At 41.5% G+C, this 15,244-nt stretch overlaps 1 protein-coding gene across 1 annotated transcript in view; it reads right to left on the reverse strand.

Annotated features, from left to right (window-relative positions):
* Positions 1-2,333, reverse strand: part of NYAP2 (neuronal tyrosine-phosphorylated phosphoinositide-3-kinase adaptor 2) — a 217,508-nt gene extending 215,175 nt beyond the window's left edge. The window contains exon 1 of the mRNA XM_028511047.2: positions 1,708-2,333. The gene's annotated coding sequence lies outside the window, so the exon portion shown is untranslated. The remainder of the gene's footprint in view (positions 1-1,707) is intronic.
* Positions 2,334-15,244: the final 12,911 nt, after the last annotated feature.

Here is a 15,244-nt window from a genome sequence, read left to right on the forward strand (position 1 = left end):
CTCATTTTCTCATTCTCACTGTCATCAAAATGCAGCTGTTCTGCCCAAAATGTGAAATGTTAGCATTAAAACCAAGAGAGCCTGTGGAAGTGACTACAAAGACACTGATTGCTTTTTTCTCAGAAAGCATATTACTTTGCAGTGAGTTTTTCTCTACCCTCTCCCTTCCCCAAAATGGGTAAAATGGGCTTAGATCATGTTAATGTTGTAGCATGATAAATCAGAAATTTGTCCCCAATTTCCAGGTTGTCATGGTGCTATTTGCCCATGACCTAAAGAGACTGCACATTTCCACTAATATTAGGGATTCATGCAAAATGTCAATGGCCGAGATACTTTTCTGAGCCTTTGGCCAAGTGTTTTCAGATGCTTGCAAGGCAGTATTTGCAGAGTAAATGCAGTCAGTATAATAAATTGCCGACCGGACCTACAATGCACACCATCTAATTGAATCGGGAGTCTATGACTCATTTGTTGTTTCAAACAATAGCCAGTCTTCTGGGTATAAGATTCCTGCACTTCTCCCTCTAAACTTTGCAGGTGCTCTGAGTCCTTGAGCTTCTCTAGAGTTCCCTGGGAAGTTGTAATATTTTCCTCATGTCTGTTTTCATTAATTTTCTAAAGTGTCGATTTCCTTCTCAGAGTTCCCTTCTTTGCTGAGTTGGCAAACATATGTTGCACTTTCCACATAAAAATAATTTCGGCATGTGTAGCTCACATCTTCTCATACCAATTTGCTAAGCCACTTGCCAATACGGACAACAAGGTGGGCACTGTTTAAAATGTGAAGAATGAGGAGAGGAGTTAATTTTCACTCTCGTTTTACAGTTATTATTCCACACACTTGATTATAAATTCTTACATGTTAAAGTGACCAAAACTACATCACAGACACTCCTCATTTGGATATCCTTATTTTTGGACTATATTTAGAAAAGGTCCAGTTATGTGATGCCAAAACATTTTAATTAGAAAATTGTAGGATTTTCTAATGAAAATGGATAGTGTTATTTCAAGTAATATTTCTTCCAGGTAGGGAATGGCTACATTTCTTATATTTAAAATATTGCTGGCAGTTGGAAAAATTACCATAAGGACACCCCAACAAAATAAGTGTGTGTCCCAAGTAAAACAAGTCCACCTAAAGTTCTATAGAAAATATCTATTGTGCTGAGACGAATGAAATCTTCCTGATATTAATTGGTATTAAAATATGTGTTTCTTAAAGATGTTTATGACTTATGAGTTAGGAAAAAAGCAATTTCAGCTTTAGTGTATGTCTAATAGTTTGTCTAATTTGTGGGGGGGGGGACAGTATCTTTTTTCCTGAGAATGTAAAATATTTATGGTATAGAATAGCTGATAAATAGCTAGCATGCACAATGTGAATGCCAATTAATACACTGGGAAATATTTATCATGATTTTAATAATTCAACATGGCTTATTTTACCGATGAAAATGCAGTTTAACCATTTCTGCAGTACTGGAACTAAGTGGGCAAGACTCTACAGCATAGCCTGAGGCTCATTAAAGCTCTAGATGCCTTCACTGTGGCTTTATTTCTGCTCCACGTAATAAGGCATGCAAACTTCAGCATCAAGTATCCCCAGCTAAAGCCCATTCCATTTCATAAGCAGATTGCTTGGTGTCTTTAGTGCTGGATTCAATTAGCATGCTTAGAGAATCTGAAAAATGAGATACGTACCAAAATTTAAGTCCCCAGGGAGAGCAAAGTGCAATAATCAGGAGGTGACTTGTGTCTGGCAGAGCCCTCTCTCACGGTGGATCCCAGGGCAGCTCTGTAGGAGTAATCCAGCACCATAAGAAAGAGACCTGTAGTTAGCTCAGTTTTTCTTCAATTAAAGTGCATTGTATCTGCATGGGAAAAGTGTCCACTCCCAGAATCTTCATCACTAGAGATCAGAGCATTCTTGATGTTCTTCCTATCAGATAAAATGGCCTTTAAAGTTTTCTAGGAGGATACGGTGGCAGAAGACAGGTGTTTGCTTCCTTGAGTCGACATTCAGAGAAAAGAGGGCATCGCTAATGGGTGGGGATGAACACGCAGCCCCTCTCCTTCCAGGTCCAGCTGGGAAGAAATTCAGTGATTTTACCCACTTTGCTATACAGATGATTACAGGACTCAAAGCGATCACCCAGGCGGGCTAAGGTGCCTCGTTTGATTATATGCTGTGAAGACAAAAATAAATGAAAACAAAAAATCAGCCACATTCTCTCTAAATGTCTCCTCTCAGCCAAAAAGATGCTCTTTCACATTGCCACTTACATACAGAAGGTTTGGAGCAGCCTAGCTTGTGGCATGGTCCCTCCCCCGTGACAACCAGCTCTCTCTCTCTCTCTCTTCTCATTCTCTCTCTCTCCCCTCCCTCCCTCCCTGCTCTGACTCCCTCCCTTTCTGCTTCTCCCTCTCTCCTCTCCAGCTGCCTTAGTCTGTTGATGCTGCTGCTGATTAATCAGGGATTCTGAAACAAAGAACCTACCTTCTGAAATAAGCAGTAATCTTTCTTCTGTTTCTGCAATCCGTCTGCATTGAACGGCAAAGCTGCCAGCATTCTAGCACCTTGGATAGTTCCTGCTCACTAGGCCCATTGGAAAAGGAAGAAGCGACTGAAGAAAGGACAAGAAACCTGCAAGCAGCATCTTTCTACTTCGGGTTTCGGCTCCCCGGGGCCTCCCCTCCTCATTAAAGGCCTCACATCAAGGCAGCAGAACCTCTCCCTTTTATCTATCTGAGCCGAAGTCTGATGAGTAAATAATAACATGAAAAGAGGATAAAGAAACCCCTTCATTTATATCCACTGCAACACTAATTCAGTCTTTATGGAGAAGAAAAGTATAAATCGATCAAAAATAGATATTTTTTTTACTACGCAGGATGTTTATAAGCTTCTAACCCCTGGCATGTCTAATAAAAATGGGTAACAACTTAAATGGAACATCCAGACCTCAGTTTGATACCCTTATTTGATATCAATTTTGCCTCCACCCTCCCTGTGCAGCCGAGCCAGGCACACAATTACTGCTGACGTACTTCAGGCTGCTGCTTGGGGAGAGAGGGGAGGAGCCTTTTAACCTCATCAAAACAGCTTCATGCCACCTGCTCCCATGGCATGAGAACAAAACTAGCCCACTTAGGAAGAGCATGCACAGCGCACACGTATGGCGAATAAAGGTCTCACTTGGAAAGTGTGATTTTTTTTTAAAAGCAAAAATGAGATGTGATTTAACTATGACACATGGGTCATTAACTCCTATAAACTCATCGTGGAAATTATTTAAAGTCACATCCTATCTCCTACGTCTCCTGAGGACTCTCCTCATTTTGTCCTTAATATCCTACTGAATATGTGTGTGTGTGGGTATACACATATATACATATATATCATGTTATGAAATGCAACCCATATATGTGTATATATGCAAAATAAGCGTGTATGTTGACACACACATATGTCAAGTCCTAACCTGCTTTTGCCCAAAGTAAAATATATTATAAAATATATTGTAGATATTTTAGTGTATAAGTTGGTACTATGGTAAAATAACAATAAGCAGTAAGTGTCTGCTTAATATAGACTAAGTTATCAATTTTTTAAAAATTAAGTTCATTATTCAATAGTGACCTGTAGATATTTTTCTGTCACATTTCCCCCAATAATTCTTATTGTAAATTACCTTCATTTGCAAGCTGATTTTCCCAAGGGTTACCCTAAACACCTAAATTCATAACTTATTTCTCAGAAAAAAAATATGTTCTAAATGTAAAGTAATTTTTTATGCACCAACAGAACAGTTAAAAACCCCCATAAACTTAAGTTTACTTTCTTGATTCTTAAATGCTGTACTATGATTTTGCAAATGTTGTTTTCTGAAGTTGTCATTATCTGGGGAAAATAAAATCAATAACTGACATTACTGTAATACTTTCAGTTTCCACATGTCCTAAAGTGCATTCCTAAAGTGAGTCACATGTGTCACTTAATTCCTGATCCTTGTGCATCTACTTTAGGTAGAAACAGGACATCTAAGTAATGCACTCAGGAAGATTAGATAGATGAGAAGAAAGGGAAGTGTAATTGGGAAAGACCAAAAGCTACCTCTCTCTCTCTACCTCTCTCCTTCCCTCCCTTCCTCTTCCTTCCTTCCCTCCTTCTCTCCCTCCCTCCCTTCCTTTCTTCTCCCCCTTGCCTCTTCTCTCTCTCCTCTATCTCATAATGATTCTGAAAACTTAGCACATTGTAGAAAAGCAAAGTGCCTCAAGTGCCACTTAGAAACTCATAGAGGCCTCCACACTGTGAACAAGAGGTTGAATAATGTATCATTATTTTTGGTAGTGAAGTGTTCTCATAGAAGTTGTGTTTGAGCACATGACTGAAAGCAGGGAAGATTCTTTACAAAGAAATTCCATGACAGACCATTTGAGATGTAGAAATACTTTATCATGACTGATAATTCTATCCGACTTGAGGGGGGCATATTTTTGAACTGCAGAGCACTTGAATAGACACTAATGTAAAGCCCATTTCTACATATAAGAACATTGACACCAAGATAAGTATATTGATTTGCTCTAGGACACACACTCATTGGCTCACTGGAATTAGAAGCCAAGGTCATTCGGTTGGCTGTGCACTGTCACCTTTGGCCAACACAGAGTTTCTCAGTCACCTTGATTTCATGCATCACAATAATTACAAATACTAAAGCGAGAAGAGATTGACTTATGGTCACTAACTATACAGTGAAACTGCTGTGTTACTACAAAAACCCCAAAATAGGTTTTTTATCCCCAAACAGTAGGGAGAGTATATTTATAACAATATTCAGTCCTTTAAGTTTAACATTTTCAGGTTTTGGATAATTGATGATTAGAGTGCTTTTTTCTTTTTTACACAATAAGGCTTGGGAACCATGATTTCAAGCCCATTTTCTCAAACCCACTCTCTCCTCATTCCAGGCCACAATACCCATTCTCCAGGTCATTTCTTCTCCAGAGATGCATTAGTGTGCAAGTATTTATAACTCCTTTGAGGGTTAGTGTCAAGAAGGTCCCTAGAACTACATTTTTAGGTCTCACTGAGTGAAACAGAAAGGGATCTATGCTTTTAACTAATCATAGAACCAAATTTAAAATTCATTTCTCCTTATTTCAATAATATTCAGAGAAAAATGCATTGGACAAAAATAAGTTGAAAATTCTTACATTAAGAATAAAAGCATAGAGAGACCAACAAAGCTCCAATTGTAGTCATGTGTGGATGTATTTATGTTCCTAAAATATATAGATGTTTCTTATGGCAGTAGAAAACCAGTCACTGAAACGCTTCATGACTTATTTTTTTTTGAAGTCCTTAAGTAAGGAGAGAGTTGACTCTTTCTGTTATACTGTACTGACTAACAGAGGGATGATATTGGGGTTAAATGTGTCACTTCCACAAACTCAGACAGACAAGGGGAGTCAGAGCCCTGAACGTGCTGTTTCGTCTATAAATCAGCCAGATGGTGGGGAGTGCTTTCCGTATAAAAGTGATGCAAATGAGAAAAGTGAGAATTCAAACTGATCAATCTAGTCACCTAAATTTAAGGGGTTCATTTAAATATATCACGATGTGCTCTGTAAGTCATGTCATAATTCAGTATACTGTCTTCTATTTCTTTCCGTGATCTGCAATCTTCCTATTATTCTTTCCGCATTTAGCTTAAGGAGATGATGACACCTCTGTTATAATGAAATTATTCCACCAGGGAAAAAGCTAATCTCCTTCCCATCCAATCAGGACGTCTGAGCATTCTGGTAACAGCATCACATGAAAGTCTTGGTAGACGGAGAACCATATGTTCCTCATGATCTTTGCCCATACAACAACAGCAAAGTCAGCAGAAGTCGCACACACAATTTGGGCATCATAGAGCACCAGATAACGATACAGTGCTCCAGGATCCACAACACCGAGTAACTGGGGAAAAAATGTATTGTCTAGCAATGTACATAAAAACTGCATTTATACTGTCAAGGAAACAAACTGGTAATAAACGGAATATTCCCATGACAAGAAACATATGAATTGACGCAGGGATTCCCCCTTTATTTTATCAGCTGATGTTTTCTGGTAAAGGTTTCAGAAGATTTTACATGCATGATAATACATGTATTTATTACCATACTCAAAAACAACTTTTTAAGATTTTATTTATTTGTTTTTAGAGAGGGGGAATGGAGGGAGAAAGAGAGGGAGAGAAACATCAATGTGTAGTTGCCTCTTGAGTGCCCTCTACTGGGGACCAGGGCAACCCAGACACGTGACCCGACTGGGAATCAAACTGGTGACCCTTTGGTTCCCAGTCCTGTGCTCAATGCACTGAGCCAGACCTACAGGGGCTGTTTTAAAAATTCTTTAAAAACAGTCTCTATGGTCTTGCAAATCAAACCTGCCCACCCCAACCAACCATCTCGTCTTCGAATGGATAAATTCTACTCAAGTCTCAAAAAGAAGGTTTATCTTGCCCCAGCAGTCCTATGCACCACAGTGCAGACTTACTGTAATCAAACTTGATGTTTTTTTTCTGTGTTATGCAATACCCCATAAATAAAATACAAAGTCATGTGGGTTTTTTTCATATTCTTGCCAAATAAGACCTTGTACTTTCCCCAAGTGTGCTAGCCTGAGGTTCCTGAAAGGGCAGGACCCTTTCTGTCCATTCCGAGGGCCCCAGCAGGCTGGCTGCCCCTGGCGGAGGGCAGGGATTTGGTGGATAAATGCCCTCCTCCAGATCTGAGCCTATGGCATGGCCTGCACAAGTAGAACTTTCCAAAGTACCCATGTATGGAACATGAAATTCTCTTTTTGAAAAATAAACTAAAAAAATAAAAATTAAAAAAATAGACATAGCCACATTAAAACTCAAATATTTGGGGAGGGAAACTATTTCCAAAGGGACTTCATAATTTTCTACCTGAAATAGAGGATAATTATCACTCTAAGATTGACTGGAAATAATGAGACAGAACTATAGAAAAGCCAGTTAAATATTAAAACATGAGGATTTTATTTAGAGGGAATCATTGTTTTCCTGACAGACTACCTTTGTCACCACAGGCCGCTGGAACAAAATCCACAGTCTGGGGCTTTACCCAATACACAATTCTTTCTCACAGTTCCAGAAGATGGGAAGCCCAAGTTCAAGTTGCTGGTAGATTCACTTTCAGCTGAGGGCCCTTCCTCTGGTTTGAAGTCATCCACCTTCTTGCTATTTTCTCACAGGGCAGAGGGAGTGAGAGTTCCTTTTCTTATAAGGACTCTATACCCATCATAGGGTGCTGCCCTGAAGGCCTCATCTAAACTGAATTACTTCCCAAAGGCTCCACCCCCAAATACCTCCAACACATTGGAGGTTAGAGTTGCAACATACAAATTTGGGGTGGAGGGTGGCAAAACATTCAATCTGTAAGAGATACACAGAAGATGTGGGGAATAGAGACCTTCCTTCCTCTTGACTAGTAAGAACCAATTTTGTAAATAATTATTTCTTACTATATTCATTTCAAAGTGAATGCAATTTTACTTGAAACAATATGTGATGTTTGGTGAAATTTGAAGAACTATGGCTAATGTAGATATTTTCTACACTAAATATTAAAACATTCTGCACAAGGACATTGATTTTATTGCAATTCACAACAGAGCTGACTGTGAATCAATAGCGGAGGTCAGAGAGTCCAGGAAAAGCACGCATGGGTACTTAGCACATGATAAATATGCCACTGCATATCAGGAAGTTATACAATTAAATAAACAGAGAAATGTATGCATGCGCATATAAGGAATTTTTATAATCTTTTGCATAATAAGAAATCTAGATACTTGCCCTTCTAAGGCTGATCCAAAAATCTGCAGTGTCAGCATCACCTGGGGCTTGTTATAGAGATGGAGCTCAGGTCTCTCCCCAGACCATCTAAGTCAGGGGCTGAACTTGAACTTCTGTCGAGTAGATCAGTGTCCGTACTGATGCCTGGGAAGCACTGTCTAATCGAAATGCCTGTGGTGATGGAAATGGTCTACAGCCGTACCACTGGAAATGACCTCCACCACTGCACACAGCCATTGAGCACTTGCCCTGTGGTTAGTACAACTGAGGGAATGAGTTTAAATTTTACTTTGTTTTAATTAATTTCAATTTAAAGCCTCCATGCAGATAGGGGCTACCATATTGGACAAGGGAGCTCGAGATCTCCCCTTGAAACATGCACATTAAAAACACTGATTTACTGAAAGAAACTTGGATATGAACTTGAGTGGGGAGATGACCCATCTGAAGATGACATCAAAGTTGAAAACAAATGACAACCAAGAGAACTGAATACATAAAAATGCAAAATGTTTCAATGGGAAGAGACTCAAGTTATCATTTAGGTGCAAAATTGGAAAATTATTTGCAACAATATGAGCACTAAGCAGTTACACATTTCTCCCGTATTAGTAAAAAATAAAGAAAAACTTGCAAATAAGCAAGAAATAAACAATGCAATACTAAACAAGGACAAAGAATAGGAATAAGGCATTCACAAAACAAAAATCTGAAATGGCACATCAATACAGAAAGAGATGTTTAATAATAAAATGCAAATTAAATCACAAATGGGTCTTAGTTTTCATAATTTCCCATGCTGGTAAACATGCAGAGAGACAGATAGTTACATAAATGCATGCAACCAAAATGAAGCAAAATCTGCTAAGTGTTTAATTGTTCTAATGAACGCAATCTTTGAAATAATAATTCTACTTTAAAGATTTGATCATGGTGCACAAGTATATGTTTGGGGCCATTCATCGTTTATAAGAGCAGGAATCTGAAAACTCTTTACATATTCAACAATAAAAGACTGAAAAATAAACAATCATGAAAGTATTCAAATTAGGATCTAGGTCTACACTCACTTACGTGAAGGAGGGTATGGTGAGAAGGGCAAGGCCCTGGCTCTGGAGAGGGACAGTGAGGCTGGGGTGCTGCTCCACCCTGTGTCCTGACTGAGCGACAATGGGTGAGCTTTCTGCCTCAGTTTATTGATCTGAAAATGACAATAATATTAGCTCAAAGTCATCATGCGTATGAATATTGAATTAGTTAATCTGTGTAAAAGGTTATATAAAAAGTCTCTAACATTTCGTGTCACCAGTAAATGCTAGCTGCTCTTCATAGATGTAGTAATCACAGTAATCGTAAGCAGTACTTGGAAAGGTAACCAATACTTTGCCCAGAAGCCCTCTGTGTCTGTTTTGAAATCCAATGGCTATTTCTCATCCTTTATCATGCCACTTGAAGCCTGTTCCATCTTACCTACCATGATGCTGTATTCTTCTGTTTTCCTCTTATTTCAGTGACTTCTTCTTCCCTGGCCCCTAGGTTGGCTCTCTCTTCTGCTTAAGGTCTAAATGTTGGAATGCCCCAGACCCCAGGCCCAGCCACTGCCTCATCCTGCTCATTTTCTTCCTCATTCCCCAAGCTTAAAGAGAAAACCAGCCAGTCACTCGATGTCACATCAACCGGATTTCTTTTTCTGCAAATACTTATCACCATTTGATATTATCTTCACACGCACACACACGCAGAGACACACACGTGTACATCAGATATAGTTTTACTACTGTTTTCTTTGTATCAGATTATTCTTCTCAGGACACCTGCTTCATGAGACCAGGTATCTTCATTGGCTTGCTCCTCTCCGCATCCCAGCACACTGATATAACAGAGCAGGGGCTGACATATAGGAGGTGTTGAACTAAGATATACTGAATAACTGTCTTACCCAGGAAATAACATAATGCAGTGTGTTGTATGCATGTATATAAAAATATGCACGCATAAACATCATATTCATAATAGCAAACACAAAGTGTTTATTATGTGCTTTACTTAAATTAACCATTCTATCACCACACAGATCTTATGAGACAGGTACTCTAATTCTCCTCATTTTACAAATTTACAAATAAGAATATTCGGGTAGAGTTTAAGCAATGTGTCTAAGTTTTCATGACTATTACATGCAGAGGGAAATTTCTAGTACAGAAAATATAGCATAATGGTGTTTACACCTGGGTGGTGGTCTTTTTTTCTTACTTAAAAAAATGGGTGTAGGTGCTGTTTAGGTTTCTCAAATAAGCATATTTATAATAATGTTAATGGTAACATAGGGGAAAATGTAAAATTCTACCTTCATAACGCCCCCACCCTCCCAGGGCAAAGAAGGTTGTGGGTTTCCATTCATGCTCCAAATGAGAAGTCCGAGAAGTCTGGGGCAGGAGGATGTGCGAAATGGAAATGTCGCCAGTGCCTTACTAAGCCGGCAGTATCTGCGGCAAGGAGATAAAAATTCAAAAGTCGGAGTGAGTAGTGTCATGGCCAGATAGGATTTGGGGACAAGTTACACGGAGAGAAGGGGTTGCAGGTGGAAAGACGAGTTGTCTGATGAGAATGTGTAAAACGGTGTTTGGGAGGCGGCATCTTCCAGGACCGAGGCAGGTCGGTTTTCAGCTCCTGCTTGCAATGATCCTGAGCCAGCTCTGGCCCAGTCTGCCCGTCTCTGCCACACAAGGTGCTGTGACCCGTCTTGCCTGAACGGAGATACTACAGTCTCACTGAAGCTCAGACAGTGTTGGTAAGTGTTTACCTACCAGTAATTAGAGAGGACAGTGGAAGAAGCAAGCAGCGGCCTACGTGAGGCTGCTTCTCCAAGCCCGTGTCCTTACCTCGTTCAGTTAACCCAGACACAGTTATTTAAGGAAATGTTAAGGAAGATGAAGGAGGTTATAAGAAATGTATCATTCAAGTAAGGCCTGAGGTACCAACACTGCATCGGGACATAATAATTAAAGCAGTAAATCCAAGATTATCTTTCCTAAACATCTGATCTTCTAACTCTAGGTTGACTCTCAACTAAATTTTAGGTGCTCACTGATGCAGTTTCAACTTAACTGGGCTGTCCTTCTCTCTCTGGGTAGCTGGCCATTTACTCTGAGGTCAAATTTAAAGACAGAAACAGGACCTTAAAAATAATCCAAGATAACCCCTTCGTTGAACAGATCAGAAGATTGAAGATAGGTCATTAAACAGCTTGCCAAAGAACACAGTTTTTTGTGGGGGGAGGGGGGCAGCTGTCCAGAATTAGTTAGACAGCTTTCTAGTTTATTACATTTTATTTTTGTTCACGATTTTTTTTTTGCTCTTTTCCCAGGAAGTTTGGAAGTGTAACAGGGTGTAGCCAAGGGGGGGGGGGGGGGGGGGGGGCAAATAGGGATTTGAAATGGGGCCCAGAACACAAGGTGTTCAGGAAATATTAGGATGTCCTCACGCCCCCCCCCACCCCACAGGTGTGGTTTGGGGGAAGGGACACAGGAGCAGGGCTGTTGAGAGCTGTTTTGCACAGCAACAGCTTTGCAGTTAACTTCTGGAGTGGTCATTTACCATATCTATAACCTTTAACTGGTTTCATAGATATGTTAAATAGCTGTGGCCAGGCTCTGAGTCACGGGGATGGAAGTGACTTCCCCCCAAGATATAACTGGGGGGCAACTCCCTTGAGTTATAGCACCTGTGTGAAAGCTTGGAGATGATTGGCTCCATGATATGGGGCCACGCCTGCCCAGACTCATAATGGCCACCCAGTAAAGCTGGAAGGATATCAGAGTGCTGGCAAGTGTAGCCAATTGTGGGAGGAGTCGGAAATGGGGCTGTAGAGGAAGATTGGCGCAGGGATTTAAACCCAGACATGGCAGCCATTGGGGAGAGAACCACGTGGCTTTGCCAGAGTAGCAATTCCCGCAGCCATTGTGCAGAGAGGATCATTCATCTGTGGCAACAGAAAGGAGAACCATGTGGCTGTGGACATGTAAGAGAGCCATGTGGCTTTGCTACAGTGGGGACCCCCACAGCTTTAGAAGGGAGAACCACCACCCAGCTTTAGCAGGGATCCCAGCGACACAGCTGATGGTGCTGGGAACTGAGGGCAGCCTACCAGGCAAGACAAATTACTGGGAAGAACTGGGGGCTGCCTGAGCCACGGACTTCTATTTCTTTTCCTGTGATACGGTACCCCAGACTGGGCAAAGGGGGGAAGGAAGGACTGTGTGTGTTTGTGGGTGTTTTAAGGGACTTTGGGATTTTGATGAAGACATTAGGTCACTACTTTAAGTCTGTACAGCATTAAATAAACACTTTTCTTCCTTTTCACAAATCTCTGGCATTGAGAGATTGCTCTCCTATAAGGAAGCGGACATAACGAACCTGGGGGGGTTCCTTTCAGTAATAGTATATTGCCTTTGCCCCGCCTTGTGCTCTGTAACAGAAGAATGAAGCAGACCATTTCTAATGTAATCGGGGAATAAATTGGGCTTTGTACAAAGGTGAAGTCACCAATGAAATATACATTGAGATCTGAGAAGTATTAGCCACACCTTGGGAAACAATTGTGAAATGGTTTCCGGGAAATTTCAGGCACCCCTTTTTATTTTCCTCACCTTGAGTCCAGTGTACACCCTCGGCCAACTGCCTACTGCTCTCGCCCTGACTCCTAGACACCACACTCGAGAGAGAAGCAGCTGTCTCCAGTTTATGCTCATGCTGCCCTCTGTTTGAAAAGCTCTCTCCCTGCACGTCTGCATGGCCATCCTAGGCACGCCCTCCTACCTGTCTCCCGAGTGTCTGCACTCAGTTATCATCATGGTACCCACTGGGCTTTGGAGCCACGTCACCTGGGTTTGTAATCTCACACAATTATTTAAACTTCCCTGTGGTTCAACTTTCTCATCAGAAAAAAATACAATAGGACATACTTCATAGAGCGGTGATAATTAAATACACTATTATTTGCAAATGCAAAACAGTAATTGCTATTAGCCGATTTTATTGTTTTATACATTTTGTTATATGTTATTATCTTAATATACTTATATACTCACTTATTCATTTATTTATTGCTTGTCTCTACTGTTGTAGTGAAATTCTAAGAGAGTAGGGGAATTGATTTCCCTTTTAGTCTTATATCCCAAGTACTCAGAAAACTTCTTGGCCAAGAAAAGCCCCTTGAGAATCACATGTTAAATACCTGGTCATCATTCACGTTCCAGGGAACTGCAGTGTGTTCTCGGGCCCCTTCCCTCTCAGTCTCGTTGCTAGCCGCTGATGAACCTCTCTGCTGATGGAAGGCGACTCGGGTGTCAGTCAGAGGGTGGTGAAGGGCATAGGGGACCCCTGTGGACAGGTCCCCGATTCTGTGTCGGCAGGAGGGACCTGTGAGCACTGAGAAGCATCCCTTCTCCAATAACGCTCCCAAATGAAACAGTAGTTTCTGAGATTCAATTCATTTCTTCACTGAAGCTCTGACTTTACCAGGGGGTTACACAATTTTCAAAGTTTGAAGCATCAACTTACCTTAATATTTTTTCTCATTATAGATAAGCCTCTAACAACAAAAGCAAAATTTGTGTTTATTGTCCTCTGAATATATTGGCCGAGGCTTGTGCATTTACCCAGACAGCCAGACTGATAACATCATAGAAAGGAAACTTGGAGGCAACGCGGCTCATCTCTCTCTCTCTCTCTCCTTCCCTCCCTTTCTACCGCATGGTGGCTTGGGTTTCTTCCTCTCTAGACTAGCTTTATCCACAGAGCAGGAAACATGACTGCCAACAGTTCCCACCACCCATAGTTCACAGTGCCCGTCCCTGAGAGGAATTACTCATTGTTAAGGTTTGAGGGCAGAAGGGGTGGGCGGGGGGGCCGGGGGAGAGAACAGACCTGCTCCCTTTCAGGTCTCGACCAGAAGGATGACACATAAGTCACATGTACTCACATCGCACAGCTGGGGATGTAGACTCGCAGTCAAACTAGCCGCAGGGAAGACTGGAGACCATGTCTTAGCCGGGGCAGCTCTGTGTCCACAGACATGTTGTAAAAAGCGACTAAAGGAAGAAGAGGGGCGTGGCCATTAGAGGGGAGCTCGCGTGGAACCAGCGCGGCGAGGAAGATGAGGCAGAACACCCCAGCACTGTTGGGTCCGTGTAACTGGAGCAGACACTGCGATTGACCAAAAGCAGGTGATTGCCCCAGAAAGGAGAGGGGATTTTTTTAAAACATCAAAAAAAATTGCTTTGCTACAGCAAAGAAGGCTTTTACTTTCGAGTTAAAAAAAAATTAGCAAGCTAATTAAAATTAAGGCCAAGCTGGTTTAGTTTGGGGTTCATCCACTGTGTTATGGTAGCTTTATTTTTTAATAAAACATAAGTAAGTAAAAGATGAATAGGAATGGTTGTCAGGGAACCCAACGACTTGCTTGCTTTCAGGGAAATTATTGGGGTTTCTTTCATACAAGCACCCGATTTTCTAAAAGCCTCTTATTAAGGGATTTAAAAAAAATGTACTGTGTCCTCCCAGGTGAGTAATCAATCACTCACTGGGTGAAAAGGGGGACATTAGAGACACAGAGTAATTTTTACCGGCAAAGGGTACACGACAGACACTCCAGGGAAACTGCTCCGCTCGCACGAAGCACCCGTTTGAGACCCGGGAGCAGCAGGGACTCGGTAGACCCTGACCCCGTGCACTTTCCATTGCTCCCCTCGTTCCATTCAAAAGGCAGACACGCTCAGACGCCTATCAGGTAACTAAATGAGAGGCAGCCCGAAATGTAACTGTCAGCACATGAGCATCCTGACGCGTCACCCAGCGTGTGCTCTGCAGAGACATCTCTATTGTGTCCACCTAAATATCTTCCGTTTTTCAAATCTGATGCGTAATCCTCTGTATCGCCTCCTGCCAAAATAGCTATTGTATGTTTTAACTGGGAGAGGACGGCTGCCACGCAGCTAAATTGGAAGCGCGGATATTTTTAGTGCTCGGTGAAAGGACTTACATAAAGAGCTCTTCTATTCACCCTTTTGGGATCCTCTTATGTAAAAGGCCTGGCACGAGTGTAAGGTATTATTATGACTATAAAAGCTCCTCGCTCTGTAATCATAGGAAAGGCAGTATTATGGAGAAATACCATGCAGTTGCGTGGCAACTGAATCCTGGTGGAGCGCGTTACCACGCAGAGGAGTTGCTACGTGTGTTTCGAAGCAGCCCCGCCAGGACGGCACCCGGGCCACAAGCAGGTAAGCACCCACCTGTTGCCTCAGGACGGCTTCTCCTCCATCTGGGTGATTGCATGGAATTGGAGCCGAAGA

This window comes from Phyllostomus discolor, chromosome 4 (assembly GCF_004126475.2).
Source record: "Phyllostomus discolor isolate MPI-MPIP mPhyDis1 chromosome 4, mPhyDis1.pri.v3, whole genome shotgun sequence".
Classification (NCBI taxonomy): Eukaryota; Metazoa; Chordata; class Mammalia; order Chiroptera; family Phyllostomidae; genus Phyllostomus; species Phyllostomus discolor.